Source organism: Canis lupus, chromosome 21 (genome assembly GCF_048164855.1).
Source record: "Canis lupus baileyi chromosome 21, mCanLup2.hap1, whole genome shotgun sequence".
In the NCBI taxonomy this organism is placed as follows: domain Eukaryota; kingdom Metazoa; phylum Chordata; class Mammalia; order Carnivora; family Canidae; genus Canis; species Canis lupus.
The window spans coordinates 38,124,530-38,144,406 of NC_132858.1; the positions used below are offsets into that span (position 1 = coordinate 38,124,530).

At 37.4% G+C, this 19,877-nt stretch overlaps 1 protein-coding gene and 1 pseudogene across 12 annotated transcripts in view; both read left to right on the forward strand.

Annotated features, from left to right (window-relative positions):
• The window catches only part of MAGI2 (membrane associated guanylate kinase, WW and PDZ domain containing 2), a 1,329,894-nt gene that overhangs the window by 977,788 nt on the left and 332,229 nt on the right, over window positions 1-19,877 (forward strand). The gene's annotated exons all lie outside the window — the stretch shown is intronic.
• LOC140613570 (protein Wnt-2b-B-like) lies at window positions 1,493-1,981 on the forward strand (annotated as a pseudogene).

Consider the following 19,877-nt stretch of genomic DNA (forward strand, 5'->3'; position numbering starts at 1 on the left):
TCTTTTGGTGATTACGTTAATTTTTTAAAAATTTTTTTTAATGATTTTATTTATTTATTCATGAGAGACAGAGAGAGGCAGAGACACAGGCAGAGGGAGAAGCAGGCTCCATGCAGGGAAGCCCAACGTGGGACTCTATCCCGGGTCTCCAGGATCATGCCCTGGACTAAAGGTGGCGCTAAACCACTGAGCCACTGGGCTGTCAAGTGATTATGTTTAGAAGGGATGTCTCCCAACTCCTTAAGGAAGACATTTCTGGGTTGTGGAAGATTTACATCACAGAGGCAGAGAAAGAATTTACAGTTGCAAGTTTGTAAAGCAAAGACTCTAAGAAATGGGAGGCCAGGAACCCTTGGTCAGGAAGAAGACTGTCTAAAGTGTAGCCAAGCTGAGGGAATGGTAAGGCCATCTTGGTCACCATGAAATTACAAAAGTTCCAGATAATCAAATAAGAGATAGTAAACTGATAGTTAACAAGGACTTTTCTAGACAAGCGATGTTGTGAAGCTAGTTAATATTGAGAACAAAGTCAAGTTCAGATGTGCAACTTTAATAAGCAGCCTCCAGAAACAGATGTGAAATCGGCAGTAGTGCATCATCAAGTCACTTCAAGTGTTCTCCTCCTAGTAACTTGGCCAACTGAGTCAATGCTGTTGTTTCAGTCTCTGATTTATCTTGCATTATTTGATTCAATTTGACATAGCTTTGAAGAATCCTCTGATTATAGCATGTAGATAGCCAATGTCTATTTTAGATAGTCAAGTTCTGTTTAAACAGCACACGCATTCACACATACAGTTCTGCTTCGTGGGGGATTTATGTCTCCCCATTTTTCCCCTCTCTGATACGTAGTTAAAGCCTAACATTCTGTAGGCAGGGTCTAATTTTTCAGTTTATCGTGCTATTCAATATTGTTACCAGAGGTGAATATAATAACCACAGTCCTCTTTTCCTCTTTAAATTATAATTAAAGAGGACAGTAAAATTTAATATGTTGCCCTTTATTTATTTGGACACTTATCTGGCACTGGATAAAACCCCTTCTTGCTATGGAGTTAGAAGTGTGATCATTATCAGCCTTTAATTAGAAGTGAAGTCATGTGATAGATAAGACTAGAGTCCCGGTCTTATTTTTTTAAAACCTTGGAAGTTAGTAAATATTCAAAAACAAAATGTTAGTCTTGCTCTAGTGTCTGAGTCTTAACCAAGGTTTCTGTGAGTTTCTGGAGGATTATATTCTTAAGATCGTATCTTAGCTTGGATTCTGCTCACCATATTCTTGATCTCACTCACATTTCACTTTCTATAGCTGTTCTCTTCACCTGAACCCAGATGTGGAGCTCAGCGCTACTTCCTTGATCTTTTTAGAAATCTTTCACATAACCCATTGCTGGGTTAAAAGAATTTATTGATGATTTGAGCTGTGTGTGTGTGTGTGTGTGTGTGTGTGTGTGTGAAGAAATTCAAAATACATTAAATACTTTTTGGTCGCATGCCTGTGCAGCAATTGCTGAAGCTCAGGCATAAGTGCTGTGGTGTAAGGGGCCCTGTACTCTGCGCACCTGTTGCGGTGCACTCTCAGACTTCCGCTGCACAGGTGATTCCTGCAGCAGTGCTGTGATGGGCTGCGCAGGTGACAGCAACCCAGAATGGCGCCAACTTCACAAGAGCCCACCAAGGCTGTCACCGTGCCACCCGGACTGACCTTGTCTACTTTGACAACTCCCCAGATGTACTGTGTCTTGGATAAGGCTGTAGATTCCCTAAGCACTGCAGACCATGTCTGCAGCAAGACATCTAAAGGGAGAGACAGTTGTGAAATCATGTGCAGTGGCTGAGGGTATGCCACAACTCTTGTGTCGCCCAGTGTGAGTGTGAGTGCACATTCTACTGGTGCTGTGTGGTGCAGGCAAGGAGTGCAGAAACACTGTGGAAGTCCATACTTGGCAAGGCCTCCAGGAAGGCAGAGTGGCTGGGCTAGACCTGAACGTATAAATATCTCACTCATTCCTTGACTTCAAACCTCCTGACTCAAAAGCACAAGATCTTTGCATGTGCACCTTCCTTTACACCTGAACTCTGAGCTGCTACACTTTCTATTTAAGAATTTGGAGGGTAATCCAGGAGGAGTCTGGTGTCCTGACCGGTTCCTTAGCCCTGGGAAGACTTTGACAGGGATTTTAAGAAACTGACCTGCTCCCTGACACCCCCTCTGGAAGTGAGAAGGCAGAGTGGAAGTGGTCGAGGTCTTTAGAATGACATAAGTTGCACTGGCTCATTTCTCCTTTTCTTTGGAAAACAAAAAAACAGAAAAACCTTATTTTTACAATTACTTTGGCTCCTTGACATTAGTGTGTTTTCCTGGGTTCAATTATCTTCTGCTTCTTCCTTCCTGTCTTTAAATTTATCTTCATTCCTCATGCAGAGCAGTTTAGCTTTCCCTTTTTTTTCATGATTTTCTTTTGTAAAAAAAGGAAAACTTATAGGGCCTTGCTTTCTATAATCATACAAAATTATTCAGGTGTTTTCCTTTATATAAACATTCTCATAAAAAAATCAGTTGCCAGCTATTAAAATAATCATTTCCATCTCTCTACATCATTTTATATCCTAGGGTTATTATGTTCTGGGATGTCATGCTCAACATGCCACAAGGTCACATCAAATTCATTATACCTAAAAGTTAAATTCCAATAGTATACTAATCAATACTATACTAATCAAGAAACATGACTAATAGAGCTCTCTTTCTTAGGGCCAAGAATAAAGATTTAACCCCCTGTTATTTTTTGGATTCTATATGCCATGATCCTTTCTGACATCATATCAGCCTTTGTAGTTCAACATACTTTCATAATATTTTACATTTCTCACATTCGTTCATTCATTTATTCATATATTCAGCAAGAGACTGTTAACTTTGTATCAAGATACTATGGAGCTCAAGTGGAGTACAGATCAAGAAAACCAGAAAATAAATAGTAATAATTCATATGGTAAAAAATGCTGATGAAATAAAGTAGGATATTGGATAGAGTGAAGGGAAAGCAGTAGCTATTTTAGATAGCATGGTCAGGCCCTCTGTAAGCATGTGGTATTTAAGGAGATGTGAATGATGAGGAATTAATTATGGAAGTATCTAAGGAAGAATATTCTGGGTAGAGGAAAGGGCAGAGATAAAAACCCTAAAGTGGAATTTGGCTTGATGTATCCAGAGAAAATAACAATGGCAACACAAAACAAATAAAAAATACCACAAAAACCAGTGTGGCTGGTGTAAGAGAACAGAGAAGAGAATGCTAGGACATGAGCTCAGAGTGGTGGGCAGGAATGGAATGCCTTGTGGCTCTGCTATGGAGTTTGGATTTTTTGTTAACTTACATGGGAGGGCTTTTTTTTTTTTTTTTTTTTTTTTTAACGGAGTATGATTTTACCTGACATGTTCTTTCCCTAATCACTCTGCTGCATGGAGATTATATTTTATATTGATTATTTTTATTTTTATGTTGATTATTTTTAAATTTACCTTAAGGAGTCATTTTAAAACAATTGGTACATTCTCTCCAAATTTCCTGTAGGCTAATTCATGATTCTTAAGTACCTACTATGTTCCTGGCACTGGACAAGACCTGGAGATTCAACAGTGATAAGGATGTGGTTCTAAGACCCAAGAACACACAGCCTCATAGAAAAGGTTTTGTTCTGTTTTCGGTAGACAGTATTGTCCACATTCTTTGCATTCTTATTAGAATCAACATGACCTTCCACGAACTTTTTTCTGGATGTTGGATTTATTTTGAGTCCTATGCTATATCTCTATATCCATTTTATACAAAACAAATGGTTAAGAATATAATTGCCAGACAGGGAAAGAAAAATACTATATGATGTCACTTCTATGTGAAATCTAAAACAAAACAAAACAAGCTCAGAGATACAGAAAAGAGACTAATGGTTGTCAAGGCAGGGAGTGGGAGGTGGGCCAAATCACAAAAGAGTCAAAAGGTACAAAGTTTCGATTATAAAATAAGTAAGTCATGAGTCCATAACATACATCATGGGAACTATGGTTAATATTGTTTTGCACGTTTGAAAGTTGCTGAGTAGATCTTAAAAGTTCTTATCACAGGAAAAAAAAATGTCGTTATGTATAGTGATGGATATTAACTGGACTTGTCTTGATCATTTCACAATATATACAAGTATCAAAATCATTTTGTTGCACATATGAAACTAATATAATGTCAATCATACCTCTATTAAAATCTCCAGTTAAAATAAATAATTTGCATTTTCATCATATTCTTGACATTTGTTTTCAGTTTCATAAGTCTTCCAAGTTCTTTTTAGTAGGAAAACTGCATTCATAGTAGAAAATTGAAAAAATAACAGCACCTATATAGAACTTTTTCTCTTTAGCATGGTATTCCAAGTTAACTCAAGGTTGAAAATATATTAAGTGGGATGCCTGGGTGGCTCAGCAGTTGAGCATCTGCCTTCGGCTCAGGGCGTGATCCCACGGTCCCTGGATCGAGTCCCACATTGGGCTCCCTGCATGGAGCCTGCTTCTCCCTCTGCCTATGTCTCTGCCTCTCTCTGTGTGTTTCTCATGAATAAATAAATAAAATCTTAAAAAAGAAAGAAAAGAAAGAAAGAAAGAGAAAAGAAGAAAGAAAGGAAAGAAAGAAGAAAGAAAGAAAGAAAGAAAGAAAGAAAGAAAGAAAGAAAGAAAGAAGAAAGAAAGAGAGAAAGAAAGAAAGAAAGAAAGAAAGAAAGAAAGAAAGAAAGAAAGAAAGAAAGAAAAAGAAAAGAAAAATTAAGTAACTAGGAAATTATCTATAATGCTCTAGCACAGAGTTTCGTGTTGGGTCATTTCCCTCCCCTCCCAATATTGAACTGCAAAAGTGCAAAGTCCAATTGCCACACAGACAAAGCCTGATTATTTGTGGATGTTTTTTGACCTTGAAGAGCTGGGTGATGAAGAGGAGGGAATTCTTTGAACAGAACACGGAAAGAAGCCAAAACCTGAAGGCAGCACCAGTTTTCTGTTGAGGTTGAATCCTAGTAGGCATGGAACTGGGACTTTCTCTGCACTTTTGACCATTTGTCTTGTCTCCTCTCTTCTCTTTTCAGTGGACTTTTTTACATTTTAAGGATTTTTCTTAGTCTGTTTATCTCATAATCTCTTATTCCTTTTATTTTATCTGTATTACCCCCTCCCATTTTCTTATCTCTTTTTCCCATTGTTCAAGAGATATTTGCATTTAATAAGAGTTACTAAAGGACCCTGTCTGTGAAAATCTGTTTTGAAGTTGGAGGAAAAGGCAAGGCAGCTTTCTGAACTTTCCTTCCCCTCAGAGCAAGATTGTTACTTAATTAATTTCTTCTTTCAAAAGAACTAGCATTTTGACTATAGGACCTTTTGGAAACAATTGTGCATTGTGTCTTAGAGATCCAGCTTTATTGTAGACCAAGTGCTGGGTAATGAAAATACCTTAGAACTTCTCTCACCTTTGTGAAAAGAACTGTTGTTCATTGATGATAAAGTTAGCCAAAGCGTGGTTACAAAAATCTCTCAGATTTCATAAGGAATATGTGCTCTTTACATTCCTACAACAATATGTATATCAAGGAATTATTTGGGGCAAAACCTAGATGCCAGAAATACAAAGCTCACTGAGATATGAGGATATGAAAAAACAACGAACTATGTGATCCCCAGTCCCCACTACCTACTGGTGGAGAAAGATGAGAAAATCAACCATTTTATTATAAACGATAAGAGCTGTAACATTTGAGCCAAGGTTATAGAAGTATAGCCATGGCTTCCTGCTAAGAATGATGGTCAGGGGACACTTTCAAGCAGGGTAATACTAAGGTGAGTCACAGAAGACAGAATTTAACTGGGAAAAGGAAATGAGAAGCAGGCTCCAGACAAAGGAAACAGCATACACAAAAACCAAGAGTCAAGGGACTGTGGTAGAGTCTGAGCATGAAGAAAAGTCTGAGCACAAAAGCTGTATGTGGGAAAGGAGATGCACTGGGAGAGATGAGATCATGGCAGGTCATGGCAGGTCATGGCAGACCTAGTATACTTTCTCACTTGAGCAAACAGAATAGGACCAGAGGAGTTCTGGAAGAGGAAATGAATCTGCATTTGTTGAATATTCACCATGGTAGTAGGAGATAGGGTGGATTGGAAGGGACAAAGTAGAGGCAAAAAGAACAATTGGGAAACAATTACAAAATTCCAGTTAAGAAATGAGATTTTAGCAACAATCACAGGAATGGAAAGGAGAGGAATTATATGTGAGGTGATTAAAGAATGGAATAAAGGACTTCTTGGATAATCAGAAGGAGGAAGATTCATGGTAACTCTCATTCAAGTTTGAGAATCTGGCAGCTGCAATGCTGATCGCTAGGACAGAATAAGTCAATGGAAAACCTGTTGGAGGGTAAAGACTGTGATGCAGCTTCAGCCATGTTGAAATTTAGGCAACAGGTACTGCCTGTAAGGCCAAAAAAATCGATGAAAACAACAATTAACATGGTTCTCTTAAGCGTATACAGAGTCAAAAAAGTATAGTGACTCGTGAAAACATCACTCTTTCCTTCTATAGAAAGACATTTTTAGTTTGAAAAATCATTTATGTTTACCACTACTCCCCCAAGTTTACTCTCTCCTCTGAAGAAATATCACACTTACAGACACTATATCCTCATGTTCCACAAACACTTTATTATGAATCCGTTAGGGTATATACTTGCAAATATTTTGTTTCACTCTGTTTTACCCCTTAGGCAATGTCATGCACATATTCCAGCAAACAGTGTAGTAAGTAAGCAAGAACAGAATAGCAATGGCTGCCAGTTACCAGATCTGTGGATTTCTCCTTGTCTGTGTCTCTCACTCGTGTCCTTCCTTCACTCTGCCCAGCATTGCTGTCCCCAAATCAGATCCCAATCATCCCCAGCCTGGAGGTCTTAAGTACAAAAAACACAAACTGATGCTGCTTCTTTTGTGCAGAAAATGAATTTTTTGAAAGGCTTTGGGAAGCTTACAGAATCATGAGGAAGGAAGGGAAAGAAAGAAAAAGAAGAAAAAAAAGAAGAAAAGAAAGAAAGAAAGAAAGAAAGAAAGAAAGAAAGAAAGAAAGAAAGAAAGAAAGAAAGAAAGAAAGAAAAAGAAAGAAAGAAAGAGAAAGAGAGAAAGAAAGAGAGAAAGAAAGAAAGAAAGAAAGAGAAAGAAAGAAAGAAAGAAAAGAAAGAAAGAAAGGAAAAGAAAGAAAGAAAGAAAGAAAGAAGAAAAAGAAGAAAGAAGAAAGAAAGAAAGAAAGAAAGAAAGAAAGAAAGAAAGAAAGAAAGAGAAAGAAAGAAAAGAAAGAAAAGAAAAAGAAAAAGAAAAAACAGGCTTGGGAAAATAAGAAGAAATGAAGAGAGTTTTCCAAGCCAGAATCTCATCAGGATCATCCCCCATCCCAGCAAAGCTACTGCTCTCTCTGGCCAAACTGCCATGGTCACCCCGAGAACTAGCTGGGGCCACCTCTTCCACCACTAGAAAAAAAAAATTCACTGTTGCTGCTGTTTTGCATCACTAACTCCAGATTCAGAATTTCAGGTGTTTGTGTCTGATTGTCCAAATCTGAATTGAAAACAGGTTCATGCCCTGGTTTTCAAGTTTCTAGAGAAGTGAAGTATCTGGGCTTTTCAACTTCTTTTTTTCTTTTTAAAGATTATTTATTTATTTGACAGAAAGAGAGAGAGAACACACAAGCAGGGGAGAGGGGCAGAGGAAAAGGGAGAAGCAGGCTCCCCCCTGAGCAGGGACCCCAGGATCATGACCTGAGCTGAAGGCAGACACTTAACTGACTGAGCCACCAAGCACCCTGGGCTTTTCAACTTCTATAGTTGGACATAGCACCCACCTCCCACTACGACTGGTGCTATGGAGACTAATAAAGGAAAATATAGGAAATAAAATATAGGAAAGAGGATTAGAATCAGGGAAGCCACAGAAATTCAGGTGTCTCCTTGAATAATCAACTTATTATCCCCTTGTTCTAGTCATTTTTCTGTTTTATTCTAAGCACTGTTCTGGGTATGTGCTATACTAACAGTATAGACATATATAGTAAGGGTACAGATATCCAGAATGCAAGTACCTGATTAAGTTTCCCCCAAATATATCTATTATGTGGTTCCCTCTTCCCACCCTTTTGTTTGGACGCTGCAATAGTTTCTAATTACTTAAGCCTCTACAACCCACTATTCAAAAAACATTCCATCAGGGGCACCTGGCTGGCTCAGTGGAGAGAGTATGTTCCTCTTGATCTCAGGGTCATGAGTTTGAGCCCCACATTGGAGGCTGAGTTTACTTTTTAAAAAATCCATCAATTGACCTACATTACATATATGGTCTTTCCTTTATTATTTTCTAACGTAAATTCTCTTCTCTAAACAGATAAATATCTTATAATGTGTACATATATCACTGTGTTCATTCTCTGCAAAACTACACCTTTCCCACCTACTTCTCCCTAAGCCATGCCTGAACTTATCTTATTTTCTCCCCAAGTACTGCCCTACTTCCATTCTTTGCTTCCTTCGTGATTCTACTTGAAAGTCAATGAGGTCTTTAAGCTATCAAAAATTAAAGACATACTTACTTTGAAATTATACATTTACGTATACTAAGTCATACCTGCACCTTCGTTCATAAGCACTCTTTATGGATCTATTTCCATTTTTACATTAGATGTTTTCTCTAAGTAGATCATAAATTATGCAGAGACAAAGATCTTATCTGTTAGTGTATCCCCTCAGCCGTAGCTAGCAGGTTAAATACAGAGTCTACACCATGTATCTGCACAACAGCTGGGCAGATGTCTGACCAGTTTTAATTCTCACCACGCACTTTCAAAGAATTTATGGTCTTGGAGCCCATTCTCCTGAGACTTAATTTGTTTCATTCTCTTCCACAGTCTCTAACTCCAGGTAAATCCTATTCATCATTTCACAAATGTACAAACTTTATATCATAGTAGGAACCAGGCAAGGATGACTAAGCACAAATTCACTGTCATTCTTAGAAATCACCTGAAGCTGATGCCCAGATGATGCTAGTAGTGTCATCTTCATGGAGAAGGGTGGCATTATTATAAATTGAAAGAGTAAATTCCTGTACTACACCATATGATCTTTTCATGCTTTTTTAAAATTAAAGCAAAAGAAATGAAACCCATTTAAGAATCTGATTATTTTGTCATTGTCACAGAATGACATATTAATTGGGTAGTAAATTTGCAAAATGCCCTTATGAATGCAAACAAAATGTGTCTTTTGTGAATTAAGTAAAAAACAGATGCCTATTTCTCACACAAAGTTCCTTTCCGATGCTGTCAGGGCAATACTTTTTGAGGGAGTGAGTTTTGGCAGATGGCATTACAATTCAAATAAAATGAAATAGACTTCCAAGTACATCCATATTTTCTTGTCATATGAATGCCAGAAGAATTTTTGGTTTCTAATGTTTCTGAGTGTCCTCATAAATATAACCTGTGTTACTGCATAAATACTGATGATTACATTATGACTAATGTTAGCTGAGGTACTGTATGCTGATATCTTTCTGTACAATCAAAGCAGATATTCACTATATATATTGCAGAACAAGGAAATGCAATACACAAGGATTTAAAAATACTGAATTTAGACTCTTAATGAAGAACAGTGTAGAAATTATTTCAGAGTTCTGGGGCATTTTTCATAAAGGGGGGAATGCACAAGTGGCCAGATCTTTTCTCTGGGTGTGGCTCTCCACATTTTCTTACCAATATTTAGGACATTGGGAATTCTAAGAAAGGGCAGTCCATATAGGAGTCGTCTCTTCAAAGGGATTCCAGCACCACTACTTCCCACTCTCATCAAAAATAATCCTAGTTGTAACATTAGGCAAATGATTTAACTGCTTAGAGCAGTAAAATAATATCCCCCTTCATATAGAGTTTCTACGAGGATCAAATGAGATGATTCATGTAAAGTAGTCAGCACAGTGCCTGCTACAGAGTATCAATTATAGCTGATTTTAATATTTCTATGGTGCTAAATGACTAAGGTGAGGCAGCAAAGGATATAATTTTGACCATGAAAAATTTAAAAGATAATCTCCTGGATAGGTTGGGATAGGAACATAAATAGCATTTATTGAGATTTTTTTTCCAATATAAAATTCAATAAGAGTTGCCAGGCAAATACTGACTCATCTTATAACAGATCTCTAAGGAAATTCTCCTTAAAGCATCTACTGTCCGCTCCAATCCCTCCTATAAATGGCCATGCCCATTCCTTCATTTGAACACCTGTGCATACTTCTACTATGACATTTCCCAACTTACAGAATTTCTCCTGCTCAGATATCTCCCCACAACTAGATTTCATTGTGCTTCATTTACTGCACTTCAAAGATACTGAGTTTTTGTGGGATTTCTGGGTTTTGGGGTTTTTTTGTTGTTTTACAAATTGAAGATTTGTGCACCCTTGCATTGAGCAAGTCTATTGATACTGTTTTTCAAACAGCATGTGCTCAGTTTGTGTTTCTGCATCGTATTTTGGTAATTCTCGCAGTATTTCAAACTTTCTCATTATTATTAATTGTTATGGTGATCTATGATCAGTAATTATGACTGGGATGATGATTAGACATAATGCTATTTCACATTTAATAGGCTACAGTATAGTGTGATGCAACTTTTTTTATAAAGATTTTATTTATTCATGAGAGACAGAGAGAGAGAGAGAGAGGGCGGCAGAGACACAGGCAGAGGGAGAAGCAGGATCCATACAGGGAGCCTGACGTGGGACTCGATCCCGGGTCTCCAGGATCAGGCCCTGGGCTGAAGGCGGCACTAAACCCCTGAGCCTCCAGGGCTGCCCAACGCAGAAAATTTTTAATCTCTAGCTCTTTGCACAGTATTCATTAAACCTTGCACAAATGAGTAATGAATTTTGTAATGTTCAAATACAGAATAACCAGTGAATAAAATACAATAAAAGCATCAATCCATATTTCTTTCCACTATGGTAAATATAAAGCCCAACAGAAGAAATGGAAATGAGCCCAATGGCATCTGAAAATTTCTTTCATTTCTATGATTTTCTTAAATATCTTCAATGATTTGTATGTATTTTGCTGAAATCATGTGATAGTGGGCACTTTCACTTACAATAAATTCTATGCCTAATAAGAGTTGAAATATTTTGCCCCTAGAAAGAATTTGAGAGAAATATGGGATCTGTTTCAATAAAAGATGGTGTCTAGGTCTCAAATATAAAAGAATAAATTTGAAAATGTACAATGGTTTATCATTTGCAAAATTAAACTAAGAAAACGTAAAAATCTTGCACAGTATTATTTCATCCTTGTTATTGTAAAATGTAAACAATAATAGTATTAGTCTGGTTGCTAAAAGCACACAATATAAAGGGAAAATAAAAATTACGAAAAAAATCTGTGTTACCAAAACCAATGTGATTAAAACTCTAATACCTATTTTTTATATTCTTTACTAAAACATTTTCTTTAATCCTAACAATTGTGCTAGGGCAATGACAAGGTAGAATGTTAGCATTATGATACATGCCCAATATCAACTCTTTTTTCTACCTTTCCACTCCCACCCAGCACATCTGGAAATATTTGAAATCTGGGGCAAATACTCTCTCCACAAGAACACCTAACTAAAAATTGAATTAACTTTGGGAAAAAATTAATAGAATAAAAAAATAACACGAAATAATATAACATAACACAACTAAGGTATCAATATCATAATTTATGAACTAAAAAAACTATTTTATTTTCTTCAAAAGGGAATAAACACTGAAATCTCTTCATGCAGAAATAAGCACTATTGCTATTTTGATACATTTTCTTGTTTTCTTTAAAAAAAAAACTCTGAGCACTTGAACTCATGCATTTTCTTAAAGAAACTATTTTAAATATGCTTGTCATTTTGCTTTTTTTCAACAAAAGCCAGAGCGTGATATCTCTGGAAAGAGTCACTTATATATATATATTAAATAAAACATTATAATCAGACATAACTGTATTTGTTTTCAGATGGTTCTCCCTTTGTACCCCAGTCACATCCCTTTGTACCAGACTATCTTCTTTCTAATCCAGGCCACTTTTCCCCTTGCTGAAGCTCCACTGCCAAATGTTAGTCTTCTAATTCTGAAGTCTTGAAACCAAGTTTGCACAGTAAGAAAAGAATAAAAGGGATCTGCCTATTTAATTTCCCACCATTTCCGTACCCACTATTATCAGCTTTTTTCTATATTTCACATAATTTCAGGAAGTCTTCTTCCAATAAGTATGGAGGCAGAACTGATGATTTTTACCTACCCTAAACTCCAAGTGTAGGCCGTGGGTTCCCTCGGCACTCAGTACTCTATCGGGTCCTACTATTGCTGCTACATAATTCCTACTGACAGTGAAGATGGTGATGGTGATGATGGTGATGATGACAGAGCAGAAACAGCAAAAGTAGTAGTTGCAGTGGTGCCTCACATTTGTTGAGCACCAAGCATGTCAGACACTCTACATTTCTATTCCTTTTAACACAGTGCAGGATAAGAAAAAAAAAAGCTGAAGCTTATCCAAGAAAACCCAACATTCAAATCAGGTTTGTCTGATGCCAAAACCTATATAGTATTTCTGTCAAATATATCTACTTAAATGCTTAACTTGATTTTGACTTAATGCTATTACAGCAGGGTTGGTATTTGCAAACTGCAGCTCATATGTAAGAAAATTTTATATACTTTAATTTTATATAACTAATCATTTACTTTGGAGCCTTGGTTACTTTGATGGTGGATAAGAAAATTTGAACCTGCCAACTAAGGACTTTTTTCTGCCATTTTTAGTTTAAAACAGCCTTATTGAGGGTAAGGAAGGGAAGAGGGCAATAGCCTGCCAATATTAAGGCTCAAATTCTCTACCAGATTTTTTTCCCCAGTAGGTCTCTTCTCTCCTCTCATCTAAGATGGAACCATGTAGTAGGTGAGCAGGTAACCCTATGACAACGAGGGTCAGCCAGCTGTTCTTGGTCTTTGCTGGTCCCTGCTGCAGAATGGCTTATATCTGCCCAACCTATGGTTCTGGCCCTGTTCTAGAGTTGTAAGGACTCCATACCCTGAGTCCTGGCTCCCAGGGCTTTACACCTCCAGGTCCTACTCCCACCCAAGGCAAATGGAAGTCAGACACCAATTCTTAACTCTTCCTCTTTAGATCCGCCTTTAAGCAGGCCTACATTTCCTAAAATAAGCCAGTGCTTAAAAAGAGGGAGAGTCACCCAGGGAGAACTATGAAAAAGAAAGGTGTGTTAATATGTTTTTAAGATTATTGTTGTTGATTATACTTCCACTCTGGACTAAATGTCTTGTGTGTATCAGAGTTGATTCTGAAAATGCTAACTTAAAGAAGACTCTGAGACTAAGTTGAAAATGTAGCCTAAGACCTTGACCCTATTATCATATCAATTAATACTTTAGCTAGTGGATGTTCTGTGTACAAATCAATATTCTCAATTCTTTTTGCCTCAAAAGGCCATTAGAGACCAAAATTTATTGATTGCCTCTATTTCACCATGTGGCCCTCCAGAATGGTCCATGTGCTTTGTCTGTACAGTGCCACTGCTATTGAAAAGTTTGACTTTTTACACGTTGAGTCTTGCAAAGTTGCTGAATCCCACATCATATCATACTGTCACTGTTTGTATGATTTACACACAGTCCAGTTGTTACCACAGGTACCAATCACAGCTCCACTTGAGCCTTTAACATTTCCTGAAAGCCTGGCATGTAAGTTAGACATGCCTGCAGGGCAGCCTAATTTGTGGGACTGACTGGCTCTTGACATGCCAGGTAACCCAAGCTCCGACGGACTCTGACAGCTTTATATGAGTAATATTTTTCACTGGGGAGAAGCGCTTTCCAAGATTTTCCCAGTGTTTCAGGCATTGGGATACTTTGCAGACACATCCAACATCATGTTTTCTATTCCAGGCCTTTTCCTGTGGCTGGCGTTAAAACCCAACCCTCAGCTTGCTATTTATGTTTCTCTGTTTCCTTCCACCATTACGCAAAGCAGTAATGCAGTATCTGCTGTTGATTCCAAATCCTCTAATTTTTTTAATATTATTGTATCAGACCTCACTACCTTATTTTTAAAATTTTATCAAAAGGATTTTGGGAGATCCCTGGGTGGCTCAGCGGTTTAGCGCTTGCCTTCAGCCTGGGGTGTGATCCTGGAGACCCAGGATCGAGTCCTGCATCGGGCTCCCTGCATGGAGCCTGCTTCTCCCTCTGCCTGTGTCTGCCTCTCTCTGTCTGTGTCTTTCATGAATAAATAAGTAAAATATTAAAAAAAAAAAAGGGATTTTGTGTTTTGTGAGGATGAGATTTCATTTGCCTATCCCTATGTCTAATCCAGTCCTCTGAGAACACTGCAGAGATGGGATAGAGCTAAATAGATAAACATTCATGTCCCTCAGTGGCCAGAACTTTGGGGAAAGTGTCCTGCCCTCTTCTGTACTAGGAGCTTACTAATGACCTTCCATTCTGTTTGTATGTGGATCAGGAAATTCAGGATTTGTATTAAAATTGCACCACTTCCCCCTTTTAGCAAAACCGTATGTTTGAAGTGAATGCTCATATGTGAAGGCAGTGCCAGCACAGTCTCTAGTCATAGACGCTTTGTTGTTTCTTTACATTGGCTGGTATTATGATTCAAGATCAAGTATAACCTAACTGGAGGTGTATTTGTAACATGTATTCCATTCACTCACCTCAAATTTAAGATGCTTATGTCAGGGCACCTGGGTGACTCAGTCATTTAAGCATCTGACTCTTGATCTCAGCTACGGTCTTGATCCCAGGGCCATGGGTTCTAGCCCTGCATTGGGCTCCACACTTGGCATGGAGCCTACTTTACAAAAAAGAAAAAAAATGATGATTATGTCCTGTCAAGTCACCATTCACTACACTAAAGTACCAAGATGGGGGGGGCGGGGTGTTGGAGGTTGTGATTCTATATCTCTGCTTAGGGATCTAGCTAAAATAATCTGGACAGGAAATTATTTTGGAAGAGAACATTTGGGCAAGCCCCCACACACATCTGGCTTTATAAATATAATTTAATGTCTATATGCAGACATTTCTGTCATTAAATTTTAATAGGCAGCAGTAGTGGCTTAGATTAATACCAGGTAGGGAATCAGAACTCTCATTGTTCCAGTTACACTCTGAATATTAACCTCCTCCTTTCATGCTATGGGAAAAGCAGTTCCCTGCCTTATCTCTCCACTCTTACTACCTTTGACGCTCTGTGATCTATCTGTGACAAGTACTGCTGAGAAGTACATAATTTCTCTACCTGGAACAAATATAAAACTGAGCACTGTGAGCTTGGTCAGCCTGCCTGTTCTGCTCATGTTTAAAAACATTCCACAACACAGATGGAAAATATGGAAACTATCCTCTTTTCCTTCCTCTCCCCAGATAATGTTGACAATTAGTATTTTTATTGATTTTTCTTAAGTGTCCTTTTCAAAAATGTATGAACAAATGTTTCTTTGTTCTGGAAGAAAAATCACCAAGCTCAGTAGAGCAGATGAAGTAGAGACTCTATGACAACGCAATATCACCCCAATTTGACAGATGTCCATCTTGCTTATCCATAAAGCATGCAAGTCTCTTAGGATCCATGAGTGTCATGGCAAAAGCGGCATTGATGCTACCATTTAATGGCACATCAAACTGCCACAGTGCTTCTTGCACCCAGTTTTGGTAGGAGGTGCATCAGACAACAGCATCACAGAGACCTAGCTCATCCTTCTGACATTAGTTAGCAACCCCAGGTCTGTGCTCAGTCTGATCCATTTCACTGGTCTAAGTGGCATTTTAATTAAACAATGCTCTGAGGCTGCATATTAAGTAGAAAATGAAATTAGGGCATATTCCTAAGTAGAATTCAGCTCATCTAATATAATAAACATAAGTAAATTTTAAATTTCATTTTTCCAAGTCCTTAAGTGTATCGATGTTCAATATTTAGTTGTCCCCGGAGATTTTAAATAGAACTTTCTTGTATATATCAAATTCATTCCATTTAAAAAGACTGTTCCACTAGAAAAAATGACATCTGTTGTGTGAATTCACCCCAAAATACCCAATTGACAAGTGTGTTGCTGACTTACTGCATTAGGATTATTTAAATCATCGTAATGAATTATACCCATGAAACGTAACAACCTGTGATTCCAAGTTCTTCAAAAATTACCTGAGGGTTTAGGTAGAATAAAATATACATGCATTTCTCCTGGTAGCATGTATCATAAAATATAATGAATTAATAATTAGTGAAAGTATTTGTTTAAAGGCTGGCTTTGCCTGATTTCCATCAGTTCCATGGATATTGAAACTCCCTCCTGTACCCTCCTACCCTAACCCACTGCTTCCCCTTAAGTAGATGAGCAATAAATATTTCTTGAATAAAAAGGGGGCTCAGAATATGTTATATTATGAGAATACATTAGGGAGTGCCATCAGTGATTAATTGCAAATTTCACTTAGACTAATATATTCAGATCTCATCAAGAACACTTTGAAGTACAAAACCATAGAATATCCTATTGAAAGCCAAACTTTTCAGGGGCCTAAAGAGAAAACAGCAACCACAACCACCACCAAAACCATGATAAAAGGCAGCCGTTTCGCTCGGCTATTTTTTTTTTTTTTCTAAATCTTTAAAATCTTCATTGATAAGGTAAAGGGGAGAATTAAAGCGACATTTTGACTTTTTTTTCTTTCTTCATAACCTATCCTGGTCTTCATCTTGACTCTCTGGAAAATGATGACTAAACAATTCTTGAAGCCTCCATTGTTTATCAGTGTTCACTCTGAGTCAACAATTAAATTATTGAGACTGGTCTAGCCAGGGAGAGCATGCCACGAGCTGCTTAGCTCCTCACCTTCCACCTGTCTGCACTCCCCCGTTGGAGCTGCGTAATCCGTTGAGCAACCCTTACTGCAGACTGATCTTCCTGTAGGGGAAAATATGACAACTAAGGAAGAAGAGAGCTATCTCTCTCCAGCCTCCTACTTTGGACCTGACCTCTCCCCTGAGCTTATAAGCCCTATAGGCCAAGATCCATGTATTACCTCATCTGTGAATAAGACCTTGCATCCTGAAGCCAAAATGCCATTTCTGGTCCCAAAAAGGTGGAAATACTCTGATAGACCCTCCTTGAAGAGACACCTGCTGGGAGTTACCAGGCTTTTGTAACTTTCCTACTGCAATAACTTTACACTTTACATTCCATAGAAAGCCAAGTGCCCGTTGTCTACATTAGTTCTGAGATTCTGGTAACCTAGAAGAGCAGATCTCATAATGAATGGAATCCACCTCTTCAGCCTCCATAATACCCCAAGAACCTTTTGGCCTCCTAAGGCCACTGTCATCTTGAGAATGATTATCAGTGGGGGAGAATTTCATCAAACCTATCCTTTCTTTAAAAAAAAAAAAAAAAAAAAAACTGTCCTTTCTGGAGACCTGAATTAGTACATTCTAGTCTATCCTTAGGTCTAAATCACTACAATTAATATTTGCCCCACCCCATCCTCTTAAAACTTTGTTATTACAGTGTTTTGTTTCAAGAGGATCCTAAACTTAAAAAAAAAAAAAAAAAAAAAGGAGGATCCTAAACTCAAGACCCACAAAGTTTCCCAGTATAAGAGGCATAAGAACTAATATAAATTAACCCCAGGCTTCAGAGACCTGTATCCTGAGCCTTGATGTCAGGAAAGCATACCAAGACTGTGCAGCATTATAAATATAGTCATTCTCCTTTTGAACCTCAATGATATTTTCTCAATGCTTTTATCTTCTGGGTCTTTGTATAATGAAACCCTGATCCCAAAATCTGTAATTTTCTAATACTTGCTTTTTTTTTTTTTTTTTTTTTACCCTGCATGGTTAGCAATTTCATATATAGTTGGGTTCATTTGCCTTTGTTTTATTCAATTTCAGGGTATTTTTTTCATCTTGTTTCATTTATTTTACTTATTTATTTTTTTCGAATAAAAGCACATTGATGAGGTTTGTAAAGAAGACTCATTCCCTTTCCTGTCCCTTCAACTTTACTGTTCATGCCCACTTCCTTTAATTAAATAGTTTGTTTAGTTTCTGGCTCTATTTCTTGTGTACCCTTTTTTCAAAAATAAGCATAGGAATATTTTTGCGTAGTAAAATATTCTACAATTCACTACAGCAGATCATAGAGATTTTTCTCATAAGTTTTGCGGCTGTGCAATAGTGTACCCTGTGTGTATACTAGATTTTAATTTTAAACCTGTTCTCTCTGATTGGGTATTGAGGTTGCTTCCATGGTTTGCCAGTAAAATAATATTGCAATAAATAACCTTGGATATTTGTGGGGGTTTTCATATTGTTAAAGATGAAACTTTAAAGAAATTTCTTAGAGGAATGATTGTTGGATCGAAAGGTAAAATGTGTCTATTTTATGCCAAATTCCCCTCAAGTGAGGTTGTACCATATTGATCATCCACCAGTGTGGTGTGAGGGGGGCCAGTTCCTTCACAACCCTGCCAAAAGAGTGTGTCCTCAAGCTTATGAAATTGTGCCAATCTGATAGGTAAAGAGTGGTATCTCGATATAGTGTTAATTTGCAGTTCTCCTGTGATAAGGGAATTGGGAATCTTTTCATGTGTAAAGGACATTTGGGAATATTTTTTTGAATTGTCTATTACTGGCTCTTGCACATTTTCCTATCTAGTCTTTAGTCTTTTTCTTTTTTTCCCTTTGCATTTTAAAAATTCTTTATGAGAATGCTTGGGTGGTTCAGTCGGTTAAGCAGCCAACTCTTGATTTCAGCTCAGACCATGATCTTAGGATCATAAGATTGAGCTGCACATCTGGCCGTGAGCTGGAGGGTGGGAGTGGGGGTCTGCTTCTCTTCTCCCTCTACCCCTCCCCTTACTTGTGTGCACACAGGTGTGCTCTAAGATAAATAAGTAAGTCTTAAAAAAAAAAAAGTTCTTTATAAAGGAGAGGAGCACTTTATCACTGATATATGTTACAAATCTTTTTCTCTCAGTTTGTTATGTATCTTGTCACGTTGACTTTGGCCGATATAGAGATTCCTTTTTGCTTTCATGTACTCAAATTCCTGAGGTTTGAGTGCTAAGAAAGCTTTTCTTCACACCCAGTTTATATATAAAGGAATTTATCACTAATAGTCACATTGTTTCACTTGTTTCTTCTCCCTTTGGAGTTTAGAATGGTACATTGACTAAAAACGGTCTATTTAAGCTTCTCCATCCTCACTGGGGCCAATCTTGATAAACTGTATTTTCCGAAGAAATTATCCATTTTATTTAGATCTTCAATTTTGTGGGCATAGGTTTGTGCAACCTATTCTACAATTTTTTGCTTCCCTTTCATCTTTCTTACGTTGTTTTCTGTGACTTATCTTTGAATCTTAAATTAGTATTTTGCTTATTTTTAAAATTAAACAGCGTTTTGATTATTGTTACTCTTTTTTAGTTACCTACCATATGATTTTTTTTCTTTATCTTTTGTAGTTCTTTTTTGTGTTGTGTTGTTGTTGTTATTCTGGAGGAATTCCTTTGTTGCTCTTTTTCTAGCTTATGAATTAGGAATTCGCGTTCATTATTTTTATTCATATATATGACATAAAATTTTCTCCGATCACTGTTTTAATTGTACGCAACAGATTTTGCTTAGTGTTTTCATTCTCATTGCTTCTAGACATTCTACAATTTCAGTTTATGTT